Source organism: Arachis hypogaea, chromosome 9 (genome assembly GCF_003086295.3).
Source record: "Arachis hypogaea cultivar Tifrunner chromosome 9, arahy.Tifrunner.gnm2.J5K5, whole genome shotgun sequence".
NCBI classification, from domain to species: domain Eukaryota; kingdom Viridiplantae; phylum Streptophyta; class Magnoliopsida; order Fabales; family Fabaceae; genus Arachis; species Arachis hypogaea.
The window spans coordinates 80274144-80291156 of NC_092044.1; positions in this window are offsets into that span (position 1 = coordinate 80274144).

A 17013-nucleotide genomic window follows, 5' to 3' on the forward strand; every position below is an offset into this window, starting at 1 on the left:
GGGCTACACTTCTTGCCCGATATTTCAAAGTACTGTATGTCAGTAAAAGTACACAGCAGTAAAAGGTGCTGGGGATTTGAAACACGAGCAGAATCAACATTCCTTAACGAGCCACCCTGACACTCCATTCAATCTGCACAGAAGCAATTTCAGGTGCTCATGCTTCTTGCCACCAGTTGTGGGGTGCTTTTAGCAGCTTAAAGGGACCATATGAATGAACTAATTTGCCATGAAATGAAACTAGTAAATTATTTCTCAATTCAAAAGTTGAAAATACAAAAATCTGGCCTTCTATATATTTTAATTCATTTACTTCCAACAAAAATTTTTAGAAGTTGCAAAATTAATTTCTAGGACTAGGTCTAGGAACAATTCTAATATACAATGCAAGGAGTAATAATTTTCATAGCCCAACTAAGAACAATTAAGCTATTTTCAATCAGCCAATAAGCTATACAATGCACTAGTAGAAATGGGGCAACTCACTTCAGAGGAATTTAACAAAAGAATAAGGAGAGAACAAGAACATTACTTTCATATAATATATATAGAGAGAAAGAGAGAAGAGCGAGAGAGACAGACAAAAAAAAATAAACGTAGAAAGAACAAAGAAGCACCGTGAAATATATCTTAAAATAATAAATGAATAAGAAAGAATATATTCAACTACCTTCTGATGTAAGCCAGCCATTCATCATTACTTACTAGATATTATGAGCAAGACCTTCAAACACACAAATATCCAAGTTAGGCTTATACAGTATAAGGCGAAAGTGAATGTTTCGTAACCAGTTTTGGTTGTGCAGTTTCCTTCTCAATGGCTGTGGCAATGGCAGGTTCCGAGGGAGCCGGATCACTGACGGCTACAGCATCCGATTTCTGCATAATCACAATAAACAATGAATCATAAATTATAGCTTAGTATAGTTATAGCAGTGAGGTAAATTTTTTTCTTTGTCATAACTTGTAATGTAAGAAAGGACATACCTTTGGTGAAGAAATGTAAGGTCTTTGAGATGATATCTTTGCAAGAAGCTCCTCCGTGGGAGTCAATGGCGCAGTTGTCTCTGCTACTACCTCCACTATTTTACAATATGCAAGATCAGGGTTCTTGGCCATTACTTCCATAAGTTCTGCCACCTATCATGAAACAGAATTTGTTACTTTTGCTCTGTCATTCATAAGACTAGTTTTACAAAATTGGAAATCAGCACAAAAGTTTACATGTTAGGTTATGAGTTTGAACTTCTTGTTAAAATATGATAATATCAGAAAGAATTTCATTAATGCTCACTTGAGAATAGCTGCAGGTAAACCAAATTTATTTGTTCCCAATGAAGTAACCAATCTTCTTCCCTCCACTTGTTCCATCATCAAGCTTCATTTTCTCAACACTTTGCATATGTTCTATATCTTAATGCACATCCTTTTCATATCAAGCACCTTAGTCAGAGCTATGACATTAGCTTGATGAACAACATTTGCTAGACTTGCAAGTTGTAGATCATATTAGTGTTCTCAAAATATAGTTATGCATCAATTTAAGGAAATATCTGTAATAAGCTTATTAAGAGAATAAAACAATGAAACTATAAGAATGAAGTTGATTACCATAACTGAAATAGTCATATCTTTTTAATAGAAATTCTGGATGATTTTCATCATTAGTTCTATCCGATCCAATAACTTCATCCTGCAAGACAAGAAGCCGACTTTCAAGCACAAAACTGTCAAATCCAAAATTACTTGTAATTAAAAAAATTATTCACTACCCCTTTATCCATCAGTAGCTTTTACCCTTAAATCACTAAAAGCAATCCAATGAATGTTGTATATTGGCATTATTTCTCTAAATTTTGAACATCCTAGCATTTTTCAATTCTATAATGCAGCATGTAAAAGAAGCATACCTCTCCTTCAAATATGAAGTAAAGCCCATCTACAGGTTCTCCCTCACGAACAACATACTCTCCGGGCTCTACACAATGATAACCCATCATTCATCAATCAAAAGCATAAAATCAATGTATCTATTGGAACACCAACCAATTTCCTTCCAATGAAACATCCGTCCAAGTTCGAATGGATTATTGAAATTCAGTATTTCATAAATTTTCTTTGAATAATCCTTTTTTAAATAAATTTTGAAGTTGAGAGGTGAAAAGCCAACCATAAAATAGGCTCAACACTGTCAAGAATCTTAGTTGCATAAGTGGATATACATGACTAGATTAGGAATGAATTTTTTAGCTAGACAGCTGGTGTAGCACCTATTATGAAAATTTTGGCATGCATCGAAATGGCCTATAGAAGCCATTGTAATGAGAGTAAAGATGGAGGTAATTCAATAACTAGAAGATCTAAAAATCCATAAATGAACCCATTAAAGGAAATTTACATTTTAATAGTTTTAATATAAACATAATTTGTAAAAGAAGTTAACATAGCTTCAATAATGCAGAAACTATATTACAAAAAAAATCAATAATCAATTAAATGAGTGCCGGTCATGTTTATATTCATGCAATTCCTCGTTCAGGTTAATGAAAACAAAGTCAAGAGTTTGTTTTCATATTTCAATGTTTTCTAATTCTAGGATTTTGTGAAAGATAAATTAATAACAAAATATGACCAAGAGCGGGGCTTAGCAATAATATAATGTTCTCAAAAGAAATAAATCAATATCTTGTAGAACCTTGTGCAGTATAAGTAAATGAAATTATTATCAATAGCATGTGAGGATTGCTGGAAAACATGTAGCTAAAGTGGAAGAAGCATACCAAATTCAAAAAGCTGCAGATTAACAGGAAGATTTGAGGTGATGGGAGTGTTGAGTGAAGTGTGAAGTTTGGATTTTGTTTCCCATGAAAATCTTGAGAGGGCAGTTCTTGTGGTTAGTATATAAAACTCCCATTAAGTCACACTAATACAATATATGTCAAAAACGGGGAAAAATGATCTAGGAAGGTTAAAGCAATTGACCTTGTAATCAAAGTTGACCATCCCTTGAGACATGTGTGGCTCATTCATAAGCTGGAGAAGCAACAAGAAATAGTAGGTTATGGTTAGCCAAAAGGAGAATTAGTAATAAGAAACATGAGAATGGGAAGGGGGTTGTCATAGATCAAATATTGGATGAATAAAAATGAACATAATGCTCATTCAACAACTCTTGCACGTTATCAAGTTAAAGTTGAATCTGTACTCAACAAAACAAAATAGCACTAAATTCTTGTAAATATAAGGTGTAGCAGAATATCAAAGGCTCATAAACAACAGAAAAATTGTGGCATTTCCCTTATAATAGAAAAGGAGCACAAATACCTGAGCATTGGCTTTAAGAGTGAGATTTTCAGAGACGTCGCACTTGACTCTTGCACTGAGCCTTCCATCAGTCAATATTCTCCCCAACAGCATCAACTAAACCAAGAACAATAATATCATCGTCAATGAGTGTTGGAACTTACAACAACGAAACGAGACTAAGCAAAATTAGAGGGGGAAGCACCTTGGGATGATCAATGAAGGTTGCACCAAACTTATAGTTAGCGGTAGAGATCTTAATGGTCTCCGTTGACTGAGAAGGGATCTCAGTAGGCCCCATCGAAATGCTGGTCGTAATCAGATTCCAACCAAGAACCAAATAAACAAATTAGATAAATATTTTTGCATAATTTAATTTGAAGTCAGCTAAAAGATATGAAGAGGTACCTGTGATTGAGGGAGAACTTCTGGTTGAGCATCTTGGTGAAATCAAAGCGCATACCTTCGAAAAGTTTTGGCTTCAAAGATACTGAAAAGAGATTGAAGCAAGATGAATGAAGAGTGAGATGCAAAATGAAGAATCTGGAAGAGAGAGAGAGAGAGAGAGAGAGAGAGAGAGAGAGAGAGAGAGAGAGAGAGAGAGAGAGAGAGAGAGAGAGAGTGAGTGAGTGAATAGACTGAAAGCTTCACGGTGGAGCTCTTCGAAGGGAATAGGACATGGGAGGTTGAAGTAGTCGACCTTCTCATCGAGCTTGGTGTTGGTAGGAGGCGCCTGAGCCATTGTGGGTGTAGAATGAGAGTGAGGTGTGAGGTGTGAGGTCTGATGTATTGATAGAAAAGCAGTTCTAGGCATGAAGTTAGGCAAACCAATCAATTTAGCTTCCTGTAGCTCCCTAATCTCATCCATGAGAAAGTCTTCTGTGGCCTTTTTTTCAGAGAAACACTGAAGATCATTAGAGTATGAATCCAGCAAATCGACTAACCTTGCTGTGCAGTGCATATTCTTTTCTTCAGGGTACTCATCAAACTCCCCTCTCAGAAGAATCTTCCTCAATGACTCTTTCGATAAACCAATGATATGCATAAATGCAGTCATAGCATCAGAAACACAAGTAAGATTCACATGCAACTTATCCAACTCAGATAAATTGTAGGTTAGCTTCTCATTGACTTTCTTTACAATTTCGGAAAGAGTTTTGGATATGATCATGCCTTGAACTTGAACTAGCCTCTGTGCCAGAACAGGAACACCAACAATGGATTTGTCAATCTTTGAAAGCATTGGATGAGACTCAAAAAGCCTCTCTTCTTCAATCCTCGCCTCCTCATAAGATTCATCGCCAATCCTGTTCCTGGCACAGACATAACCAAGACCAATGTTAACATCATCAGCAGTTACCTTCTCCAACAAGCCTTCAGGAGACTTATCAACCTTTGTTACAACAGCCAAGGTTTTCAAACTAGTTTTATCCACAGATTGAGACATTCTTATGGATACACAAGTAGTAAATCAATGGTAGCAGAAAGAACATTCAGAATAATGCTCTCTTCAGGCCTAATATACTCCATGATAATATCCTTGATCTGATCATATATATTTTCAGGTTGGCCATGAATAGGAACCCTAGTTATACCAGGAAGATCCACCATTGTCAAGTTTCCTCCCAAACTAATACTGACAAAATATTGTACACAGTTATAATTCAGATTCAAACCAATCATAGTCCTCAATCAAAAGTTTGAATTAGAAACTAAAAAAGAAACTGAAAAAGCACATAGATCACAATAATCAATGATAAAGCACAGCAATTACGATAAGCAAAAAAAATCATATGAATTTTGAGTTGAAGTCTAGGAAAAATATAATGCTGCCATTACGAAGATCACATTGAATTTAGAATGCTTGAGAATAGGAGCATCGCCAGTGGCTCTCCGATGAACAACCACTGCCACAAAACCAAAACCCTAGTTCACACACCCTATCGGTTCGAATAGGGGGAAACAGAGAAGTAGAACCGCGGCTGACGGTGGAACCGATTTTGGTCGCCATGGAGCTAGGGCTTGGGCAAAGGTATGCGAGCCAGAACTGAGGGGGATAAAAAGAGAGAGAGGCGCGACAGTGGTGGAGCTTGAGCTTGCTTTGTTCTGCGAATGAGAAGGAACGAGAGAGACAGGGGCTATATTCTACTAGTTCAGTGTTTAAAGAAGAGGAGAAGAAGGAGAAGGTAGTTGCAGCGGTTAGAGTGGCCGGCGGTGGCTCTGTGGGTGGGGAAAGGAGAAGAAGAAGCTCGTCGGCGGTGGCGCTGTTGGGAATGCTAGGTTTGATTTGTGTGCTGTGAATGAATGGAGCGCGGGCATAAACTTAGCCCCAATGATCATAAACCTAAAATATCAACATTTCCGACGGAAAATTTTAAATTACAGATGGATTTTCTGTCTGTAATAATGTAATAAAACGCAATATTTTGTTTATTTAATTACAGACAGATTTTTCGTCTGTAACTATTTTTTACGAAAAAAATAATTTTTTCGACAGAATTATCGACAAATTCTATTTTCCGTCTGTAATTTATGCTAATTCATTTTTTTTTGTTTTCCGACAAAATATTTCCTGAAATTCCGTCTGTATTTTCGTGGGATAAAATCTGTCGGAAATATTCGTCTGTAATAATTAGTTTTCTAGTAGTGAGAGTGGTCAACTGCTAAAAAGATGGCAAATTGCTAAAAAACTGCTGAAAAGTGACAAAGTGTGAAGAGATGACAAACTATCGGAAGGTGATGAAAAATATATGGTTTCTCCATAAGAATAAGTAAGTAGTGGATGAGCTAATCAGTAAGGTAAGAAAAGCATCAAAGTATTGACAAAAGAGAAGAAAAATATGGTACAGAAGAAAAGTATGAAAAGTACGATAATTTCACCAGAAGAAAATTAACTTATCCTACTCAAAGATGATACCATGTCTCTGATACCATGTTTAAAGGAGAGAGAGAGAGAGTAATAGGGAAAAGGTTTGTGAGTATTCAAGTTGTGTAGAATGATACAATATAAAAGAATATTTATAGGTGATAAGAGAATCGAAATAATAAAGATGTAATATCCTATAATAAATATTCAGATATGTTGAATAATGCTAATTAATGTAATTAATCCTAATTATACTTTAATAATTATATTCAATTAATTGATATACATAATATTAAATTGTGTGATATTTAAATATCTAATCAAATTAATTAATTAGAAGAGAAAAGACCTAAAAATTGGACTTCTATGAGTTGGCGGGTTGAAATTACTTGGACCCGGGTAGGTTTTCTTCGTATTATCAATTCTATATCAATTCTTTATAATACTATGTAATAATATTATCATTAATACTATATGATACCAAAACACTTAAAAATGTACTGTTTTAAATTAAATATTATCTATACTTTTTAAAACACATTTAAATCTATTTTTCTGTGTGTATATAATTTAAAATAATTTACAATTTATTTGATTGAATATTATAATATAAAATAATTTATAAATTATCGTTAATTCATATATAATATATAATTAAATTTAATAAATTTAATTAGAATAAACAATAAATTATTTATTTTATTTTAGACTTCATAAATAAAAAATCAATTCGCTAATATAACGAATTATAATTAATGTAGTATAATTAATTAATAAGTAATATAAATTATAATAAATTATATTGATATTTAAATAATTAATCAAATCAATTAGTTGATATAATTAAGTCATTGTAATAAATTGTATTAAATGAGTTAAAATAATTAAATTGTAAAACACTCTTCAGAGCATGCCACGTCAGCTTTATTATTAAGTGCAGAAACTCGATTTTTATATAATAGAATAGAATAAATAGAATAGATAAATATGTAAATATTAAAGTGTCAATTTAATTTGTGGCATGAAATTTCCAATAATTACGAAATAACCAATGAACCTGGCCTTTTTTTTTTGGAAAAGGATTTTAGTTGATATATATACTAGTGTATTTATAAGTACTAAAAATTTATAAAAATGTGTATAAAAATAATAAAGATTGAATTAGCTTAGATGACAAATGATTTATAATTTAATTAAAATATTATGATAATTAAGTTGAATTGGTTTAGTAATTAACTCATTAGTCTAATTAAGATAGTCTTAGATGTTTGAATTCGAGAGAGAGATAGAGAGAGAGAAAGAGAGTTATAAACGTGCATGCAATTAGAATCCAAAACAAGAAAACAAAAAATATAAAAAGGACTAAAGGTGTGGAAAAATATTAGAACTGGAATTCCATTATTATGCCATTTTTTAATACATATTTTTGTTAATAAAATATGTTGGAGCTTTATTAGGTAATAGCCAATTAATTAAGATGGTGCGACTGAGATTTGCACTTGTTTATATTAATTAATTAGCTTCACATAAGGCACGTATCTCTCTTAAGTGGGGAATGACGCATCAGCATGATATATAATTATATATTGTTTGATCATATCGCAGTTTATTCTAGCTAACGCAAATATCCAAAAGTTAATTTATAGAAGAAAATAGAAAAGGATCTAAAAGTTTCAACTTATCCTAGTTTTAAGACTTCTTTTGATGTTTTTTTTTTTTTTTTTTTCTGTGTACTTGTTGGATGATTTAAACAAATGAATGTAATATTCAAATTTTGTTTTTTAATATAATTACAGTTTTATGTTTAACGTAATGATCTCATGCGTCATTCCAAAGTTTGTTGTGAACTTTTATGAAATGAGGAAAACTATTTTGTCAGTTTAATTTAAATAATTATAGTGTTAAAATGTTACATTTTAATTCAGTGTAATCAGGTATTTTTTTGTATTATTTTTTAGAGAGAAAATAAAAAATAAGTAATTTTTTTAAATTTTTTAAACAATTGATACATAAACGTAGATATTTAAATTAATTAAAGAGATAATGTTTAAAATGGTTTTTGAAATTCTCAACTCGCTTCGAATTATTTCTTTACTTTTTAAAATGACCAAATAAGTCCTTCACTCTCAGAATCGTGAATCTCCGTTAGTTCAAAAGTTACTAGACGTTTTAACGACGCTGAGGTATACAATTTTCATTTATAAAGTTCTAACCCCAAATGTTCATCTTTGTTTTTCGTGTTCATCTTTGTTCTTCGTCTCTACTTATCTCCTCCTCATTATTGTTGTTCTAGCCATAACAAACTTTACACATTAGAATCATAAGTAACAAAACACAAAAAGAAAGAAGAAAGAAAATTAAAAAAAATAAAAATATTAAAACAATTTTCTAATTTCTATGTTTGTGGAATTTGAATTATTCTGAACTTTCAAGTTTCTTCCCACACATACATCACCTTTGTAAGCAAGAAACAACATCAAAGAAAGAAAAATCAAACCTTGAAAATAAACTAATAATTAATAAAAACAAATCAAATGCACCCTTATTCCAATCAACGCAATAATGGATCCAAAAGTAGTATCACTATTTGGTTGATCCTAACCACCATCTTACTCTACATTCCATATTCTTCCAACTTTCTCCTCTTCAACAACAATGACTAGCAAGATTGCCCCCCATCACCACCACCACCAGATTCGACAACACCGCAACACAACAAATTCTTCAAATAAGTACTGACAACAACACATCTATAACCACATCAACTGAAGAAGAAGAAGCTTCCAATAAGAATACAAAGAAAGAACAACAACACAAAGCTTCCAATGACAAAAAAAAAACGAAGACGAAGAACAAGCGATTACATCGTCAGAAGAAGAGGTGAAAAATAACTACCCCATGGTGGTTCGGTTAACCCATAACAAATGGCACAAACAACCTAAACAAAATTGAAGCACGCTGTTTTTGGGATTGTCGCATCATCAAACTTGTGGGGAAAAGAATACATCAAGATATTGTGGAGACAAAAAAAACTAAAGGAGTTGTTTGCTTGGATCAGAAAGCAACAACAACAAAAAACAAAAGGTTATCGGAGATTGAATATCCTTTAGATTAGTGTCAAGATCAACAACATCAATAAGAATGAGAGGAGTGAAGACGAAGAACAAAGATGAACATTAGGGGGTTACAGTTTTATAAGTAAAAATTGGATCAATTTGGGCATTTTAATCAAATTTGGAACACCAATTTGAGTTGAATTCATTGTCTGTCCACATCAGCGTGCAGTTAAGTGCCAACTGTACACCTCAGCGCCGTTAAAATGTCTAGTAACTTTTGGACTAAAGGAGATTCACGATTCTGAGAGTGAGGGACTTATTTGGTCATTTTAAAAAGTGAGATACTAATATGAAGCGAGTTGGGAATTTCAGGAACGATTTTGGCATTATCTCATTAATTAAATAATACTAAATTCTTAAAAAACGCAGACTAACGACGGAAAGTTAAAGGACAACTAATATTTTTTATTTTTTAATTTTAATTCTTTGATATTGTAAAATATTTTACTCAGTTAATCAATTACATGCATTTTTTAGATGATCATTTATGCAGTCAATATAAAACGTAGTTATTTTTGTAAAGTGACATTATTAAATAATTAGATGAACATATAAAACTGTATTACATTGATAGTGTACCAAATTAAAGTTAAATTCTTTACAAAAGATATTTTTCATAGAACCTACCACATATCTCCCAAGACAATTGAATGTTTGAATAAAGAACGAAATCTTTCTAGTAAATCAAAGAGAGATGAAGAGAAGAAGAATAATAAAAATAATTAAATCCATCAAATAACAATAGAGATCTTTTTCCCAATAGAAAGAGTTAGTAATTCATAACTACAGTATTTACAAGTAAGAAAGGAAATGGAAGAGAAGAGAAGTGTCGAAGGGAGAAGAGAGAGTCCGAAGAACCCCCCAGTGGTGTTGTCTAGCCCTGAATTGTGTGTGAAACTAATACCTATTTAAAAGCTAGCCTAAATTACAAATTGAAATGAAATTGAAAACAAATTACAATCAAATGAAAATTAGCTAATTCTAGATGATTCTTGTGGCCTTGATTGGTTGACAATTGTAGGCTTGCTTGCTTGAACTTTGAAGTGGACTTGAGAGAGAAGTGAATCAGATTGAGGTCCAGGGTGACTTGGTGTTGCTGCTGGCATTAGCACTGGCGTTAGTCATACTAACGCTATGACTTGCTCCCAAGTTGGTGTTTTTGAGCTTAAAGATACCTATTGTTTGTTCTCCAAATTTATCCCCACTATAGACTATTATACACGGTTGGAAAGCTCTAAATGTCAGCTTTCTAATGCAATTAAAAGCACCTCAATTGAACTTCTATAACTCAAGTTATGCTCTTTTGAAGGGGACAAGGTTGCTGGCATTGTTGCTGGCGTTAGTGTGCTTAACGCTGGCGTTAATAACGCCAGGTTCTGAATCTCAAACATAATGTCCACCCCATACTATTATATATTTTTAGAAAGCCCTGAATGTCTAATTTCCAATTCCTTTGTAAGCGCATCATTTGGAGCTTTGTAACTCAAGTTATTCTTGTTTGAAAAGGACATGATCAGGCTGTCAGGTGTTAGCGTTAGCGCTGGCGTTAGTGGCACTAACGTGGCCACTAATGCAACCAATCTTGCCTTGTAACACATTGTCGCTGGTGTTAGTGGGCACCAACGCCACCATTAACTCCACCAATCCTCCCTTAGTCATGTTACCACTGGCGTTAGTGGCACTAACGTTGCGACTAACGCCACACCTTCCTTGATGCTATGACATCGCTGGCGTTAGTGGGTGGCTAACGCTGCCACTAACTCCACTTTTCCTTGCCTTGCCCATGTTAGCACTGGCGTTAGTGGCACTAACGTTGCCACTAACTCCACCTTTCCTTCCTTTGCTTCACATTGGTGATGGCGTTAGTGTGCCTAACTTGGCCACTAACGCCACCTTGTCCTCTGGTTCTTTTTTTCTCTGCTTCACCTTTTAAGCTTTTGTTCTTTCATGCTTGTTTTGTACTTTTTGCTTTTTTTTTTCTACCATTTTCTACAAAATTGATCAAATCAAATGGATCAAAGAAATATATGACTTAAGCACAAAAATACTCAATAATTAAGCATTATGAACTAATTTATTATATGAAAAAACATAGAAAAACACAACATGATGCGCACGTATCCCAACACCAAACTTAAACTTTGCTTGTCCTCAAGCAAATAAAGAATCATGCAATAAATTTTGACAAACCAATGTGAGAAGAGTAGCAATTTGATGTTCATGGTTTGGCTAGTTTCTTATGCATGCCACAATCACAAAGGAGATTCAAATGATTGATGCTTCTATCTAGCTCATTTTATGAAATCTTTTTCTTTATGTTTCTTCCTTGAAACAAGCTTTTCATTCTCTTCTTAGCTTATCCTTTTGGGTGCTTTGCACCATGAGTTGAAAGCTACAACTCTAAATGGTTTGTTTTCAAGTATTACCACTTGATACATAAGCACCACAAGCATTTAATTAGAGGATTCTTTTAGCTCATTTGTTTTTTTTTTACTTCTCTAATCATTGATGCTCAGAGCCTTGAGCTTTGAGGGAGTGTTTTGCACTTAGCCTAGCCTTGACTTTAAGTGTTTTGTTTTCAAACTTTTTGTTTGAAACATAAACACCACAAGTACTTGACAAATGAATTATCATTGGTACTCAGAGCCTTCAGCTTTCTCATTCTTTCTCTTTTCTTTTAATTGCCTTAATTGCATTTGTTTCTTCAAGGTTTTTATGATTTCAAAAATTTCATAAAATGTCCTAGATGAAAACTTCAGTTAAACAAGTTCAAATGTAATTGAGCAATAATAATTAATCTGGCTAGCCTCCCAATACTTATATGCTCATGCTAGTTTCTTCTTTAATTACCTTGTTTGTTTATGATCATGAAACTTAATTACTTTGACTCACAAAAGTTCAAGATGGTGATCATGATATCATAGCAACATGTTACAATTCAGCAATGAAGCTATGCTTGTTCACAACATACATGCATACAGAGAAAATAAGAGACACTCATGCAATTGAATATTCTGGGAACAAATAAGAGGAAAAAGAACTTGACTACCTTGTAGTTCATCTTCATTGTTATTGTCACTTTCCTCCTATTCTTCCCCTTCCCACACCAAACTTAGAATTCTTGCTTAAACAGTGTTGATGGAGGGTTTATGATGGGTCATAAGTGTCTTAAACAATGAAATGTGAGTAATTCATGTGCTTAAGTAAGCAAACTTAAAGATATAATAAAGGCACAAGAAAGGAAACAGAGGTAATATGATTGCATTAATAAGTGGTGTGCATGGTACTCTGCATGAAAGATAAGTGGTAACATCAAACTTAGTGTGACACTTTCATTTGAAATTGATGCAAGTGCCCAATAAAGATTGAAAATCAATTTGTTGCATGGCAACACCAAACTTAGAATGCAATCATATGCCAAATTATTGAAAGTAAATTAAGCAAGGAAAGAAAATGTTACCTACTATTGGGTTGTCTCCCAACAATCGCTCTTTTAATGTCATTAGCTTGACATGTTGTTCTTGACTTTCTTCCTCTTCTTCCAGTTGGTTAAGAGGAATGACCTCAAGGGGGAAGAAGAGCAAGTTGATGTCCCCTGTTTTGGCCTCTTCCCAGCAAGCTTTCTTTTGTTATTGGCTTGATTTGCTTTGCTTGTTAGGGTAGGGGTGGGATTGCTCTTGGTTGACCTTTTTTTCTTCATGGATATTGTCCTTCTTATCTTGGTCACAATCCTCCTTTTAGTGCTTGTCTTTATTGCCTTTACATTTTTTATATCAAGACTTGGGTGTTGTGTGATGGTTGGAGCATCATCTTCTTCATCAAGAGCTTCTTGAATTGGTGGTTCAATGAACCCACCCTCTATGCAACTCTCTGTTTCATTTTCTTGATTGATTTTCTCCCTTTCTTTTGTAAGATCATGCATTGCTTCCTTTGGGAGTGAGTTTGCCTGTTCCTTTTTCACCCTTAGTAGCCTCTATGGGTATGGAGCCCTAGGCTTATATACTCTCACAACCTCCTCATTCTTCATAGGAATCTCACTTGGTATGGGTGCCTCTTTTTCTTGTTCTTCCGATTCCTCCCTTGCACCCACCATTTGGTCCTCATCCTCCTTGCTAAGCACTACTTCACTCCCTGAGCTAATGACATTGGATTCTTTCCCTAGCCAAGGAAAGAGATCGGTTAATTCTCCAACAAAGGGTTGTGCTAATTGTTTCATTTTTCTTCATGGTCCCTTTTTGCTATTTTCTCTTTTTCTCTAGATATTTCGTTGACCTTTATGAGTTCTTCAAGGAGGAGTTCAATCCTAGCAAGTACATCTAAAGGAGGTTGCGTAGGATGTGATGGTTGGTTGGGGTTGGCTTGTGAATGGAATTGGTTGTTTTGTGGTTGCATGTTCTGGGAGTGGTATGAGCTTTGTGGGTGATAAAATGAGTTTGTTGGACTGTGAAAAGAATTTTGTGTGTAGTGGAATGAATTTTGTGAATGGTGAAATGAATTGTATGGATTTGAGAAGGAATTTTGTGCTGAGGCATGCTCAAGTGATGAAGAATTTGGACATGTAAAACTAGGAGGTGAGGTTGGATAATTAAGAGGTGATGGCTCTTGATGAATGGGGTATGAATGAGTGAAATCTCTTTGAGTTTGATCTTCCCAACCACAACTTGAGTAGTAATCAAATTCATCAAAATATGGACCATTTTGTGACCCTGAAAAAGATCTCCTCATTCCTTGTTCTTGATATTCCCAGCCACCATGATCATAGTAACTTGAATTATTTTGTGGTTGTAAGAAATACCCCATGTAATTCGCTTGATCAAAAGGTGATGGAAACTCTATTCTTCTTTAAAATGCTCTGTCTCAAACAACAATCACCAAAAAAAGTTGGAATCCCCCTTGTCACAAATGAGGGATTCTTAGTGGGGCAATAACACAAACACTTAATTGGCACAATAAAAGAAAATATTAAAAACAAAGAAATGACTAAAACAAAAAATGTCTAATCTAGGTAATCAATCAACCGGTAGTTTATTAATCACAATTAATCCCCGACAACGACGCTAAAAACTTGATATGGAAAAAAATTAATCTTCCGTAATTAACTACCGGCAAGTGCACCGGGTCGTATCAAGTAATAAAACTCATAAGAGTGAGGTTAATCCCACGAGGATTAAAGGATCAAGCAATCAATAGCTAATTGATTATTATAGTTAGACAAGCATAATTGGGTGATGAGCAACAAGAATAGTAAATGACATAAAGGTAAAGGAAAGTAATAAAATGCAAGGAAGTAAATGGCAAGAAAAATAAAGTGCTGGAAAATTAAAGAGCAAGAAAAGTAAAGTATGGGAAAGTAAAGTGCAAGAAAGAAAAGTACAAGAAAGTAAATAACTAGAAGTGAAAGAAAAGAAGAGCATTAGGATAGAAAGATATTGAATTCTCCGGATCAATTGTTTTCATCTCATCTTCAATCATGCAACTCATTGATCTCTTGGCAATCATGAGTGATTGAATCCCAATTCCTTGGCAAATCAATATCTCTAAACTTGGACGATTGCCAATTCCTTGATCAAATTGCTCATGAGAACAGATGAAGTTTGGTCACTGATTATACCACACACCTTCATAGATCCAAGTATTGGGAGAATTACATGTCACTATATCCGACCAACCCCAAACCTAATCCAATGTGAGAAAGATTTCAAGCACGGTTCTATGATTCCTTTTCCAAGGTAATCACAAAACCCAAGTACATTCAATTTCTTTTATAAGACAATTAAATGCTTGAATGAAGAACGAAATCTTTCTAGTAAATAAAAGAGAGATGAAGACAAGAAGAAGAATAAAAAAATTAAATCCATCAAATAACAATAGAGCTCTCTTTCCCAATGGAAAGAGTTAGTAATTCATAACTAGAATATTTACAAGTAGGAAAGGAAACGGAAGAGAAGAGAAGTGTGGAGGGGAGAAGAGATAGTCCGAATAACCCCCTGCCCCCAGTGGTGTTGTACAGCCGCAAATTGTGTGTAAAACTAATACCTATTTAGAAGCTAGCCTAAATTACAAATTGAAATGAAATTGAAAACAAATTACAATCAAATAAAAATTAGCAAATTCTAGATGATTCTTGTGGCCTTGATTGGTTGACAATTGTGGACTTGCTTGCTTGAATTTTGAAGTGCACTTGAGAGAGAAGTGAATCAAATTGAGGTCCAGGGAGACTTGGCATTGGTGCTGGTGTTTGGACTGGCGTTAGTCATACTAACGCTATGACTTGCTCCCAAGTTGGTGTTTTTGGGCTTAAATATACTTATTGTTTGTGCTACAATTTCATGCCCACTATAGACTATTATACGCCGTTGAAAAGCTCTGAATATCAGCTTTTTAACACAACTAGAAGCACCTCAATTGGATTTTTGTAACTCAAGTTTTGCTCCTTTGAAGAGGACAAGTTCACTGGCATTGTTGCTGGCGTTAGTGTACTTAACGCTGCCACTAACGCCAGCGTTAGCGGCGTTAATAACGCCAGGTTCTGAAGCTCAAACTTAATGTCCACTCTATACTATTAAATATTATTGGAAAGCTCTGAATGTCTACTTTCCAATGCCTTTTGAAGTGCATCATTTTGAGCTTTGTAGCTCAAGTTATTCTTGTTTGAAGAAGACATGATTAGGCTGCTAGGTGCTAGCATTAGCGCTGGCGTTAGTGGCACTAACGTGGCCACTAACGCCACCAATCTTGCCATGTAACACATTGTCGCTGGTGTTAGTGGGCACCAATGCCACCACTAACACCCCCAAGGCTCCCACGTTAGCACTGGCTTTAGTGGGTGGTTAATGCTGCCACTAACGCCACTTTTCCTTGCCTTGCCCATGTTAGCACTGGTGTTAGTGGCACTAACGTTGCCACTAACGCCACCTTTCCTTACTTTGCTTCACGTTGGTGCTGGTGTTAGTGTGCATAACTTGGCCACTAACGCTACCTTGTCCTCTGCTTCTTTCATGCTTGTTTTGTACTTTTTGCTTCTTTTTCTACCATTTTCTACAAAAATTGATCAAATCAAATGGATTAAAGAAATATACGACTTAAGCACAAAAATACTCAATAATTAAGCATTATGAACTAATTTATGATATGAAAAAGAATAGAAAAACACAACATGATGCGCACGCATCAACTGTACCTCTTGAAATTCAAAATTGATCTCTTCACTTGTGAATTTTTACTAACCCTTAGCTCTAAGCCCCACTAATGATCAATTTAAGGCCTCTAACACCAATCTACACTAATTTCACATAAACACTAGGGTTCATAAAGCATCATAAACACAAGGGAAGTGGTTCTTACCTTTTGTGCATCAAAATATATGATGAGACCGAGCTAGAACTCGCTCTAGAGTACCCCTAAACCATCAAAATCACAAGATTTCTCAATACCCAAAGCTTAAATTTGAATTTAACATGTACTGCAAAAATAGGGTAAGAGAATTAGAAAATATTATCAATCTATTTGAATAGAATTGTAGAGGATGAGATGGTGATGCATAGCCACAAACGGTGCGGCGATTGGAGCTCCGGAGAGAAAATTATGGCGGTTTAAATGTTTGGGGAGCTAGAGTTTCATTCTCATCTCCCCTCTCTTCTCAATTCAGCATGAAGCACCAAATGAATGGGTGTTGGTGCTGAAATGGTCTTAGTAAGAGCATATATATGTTGGGCTTCAACCCAACTT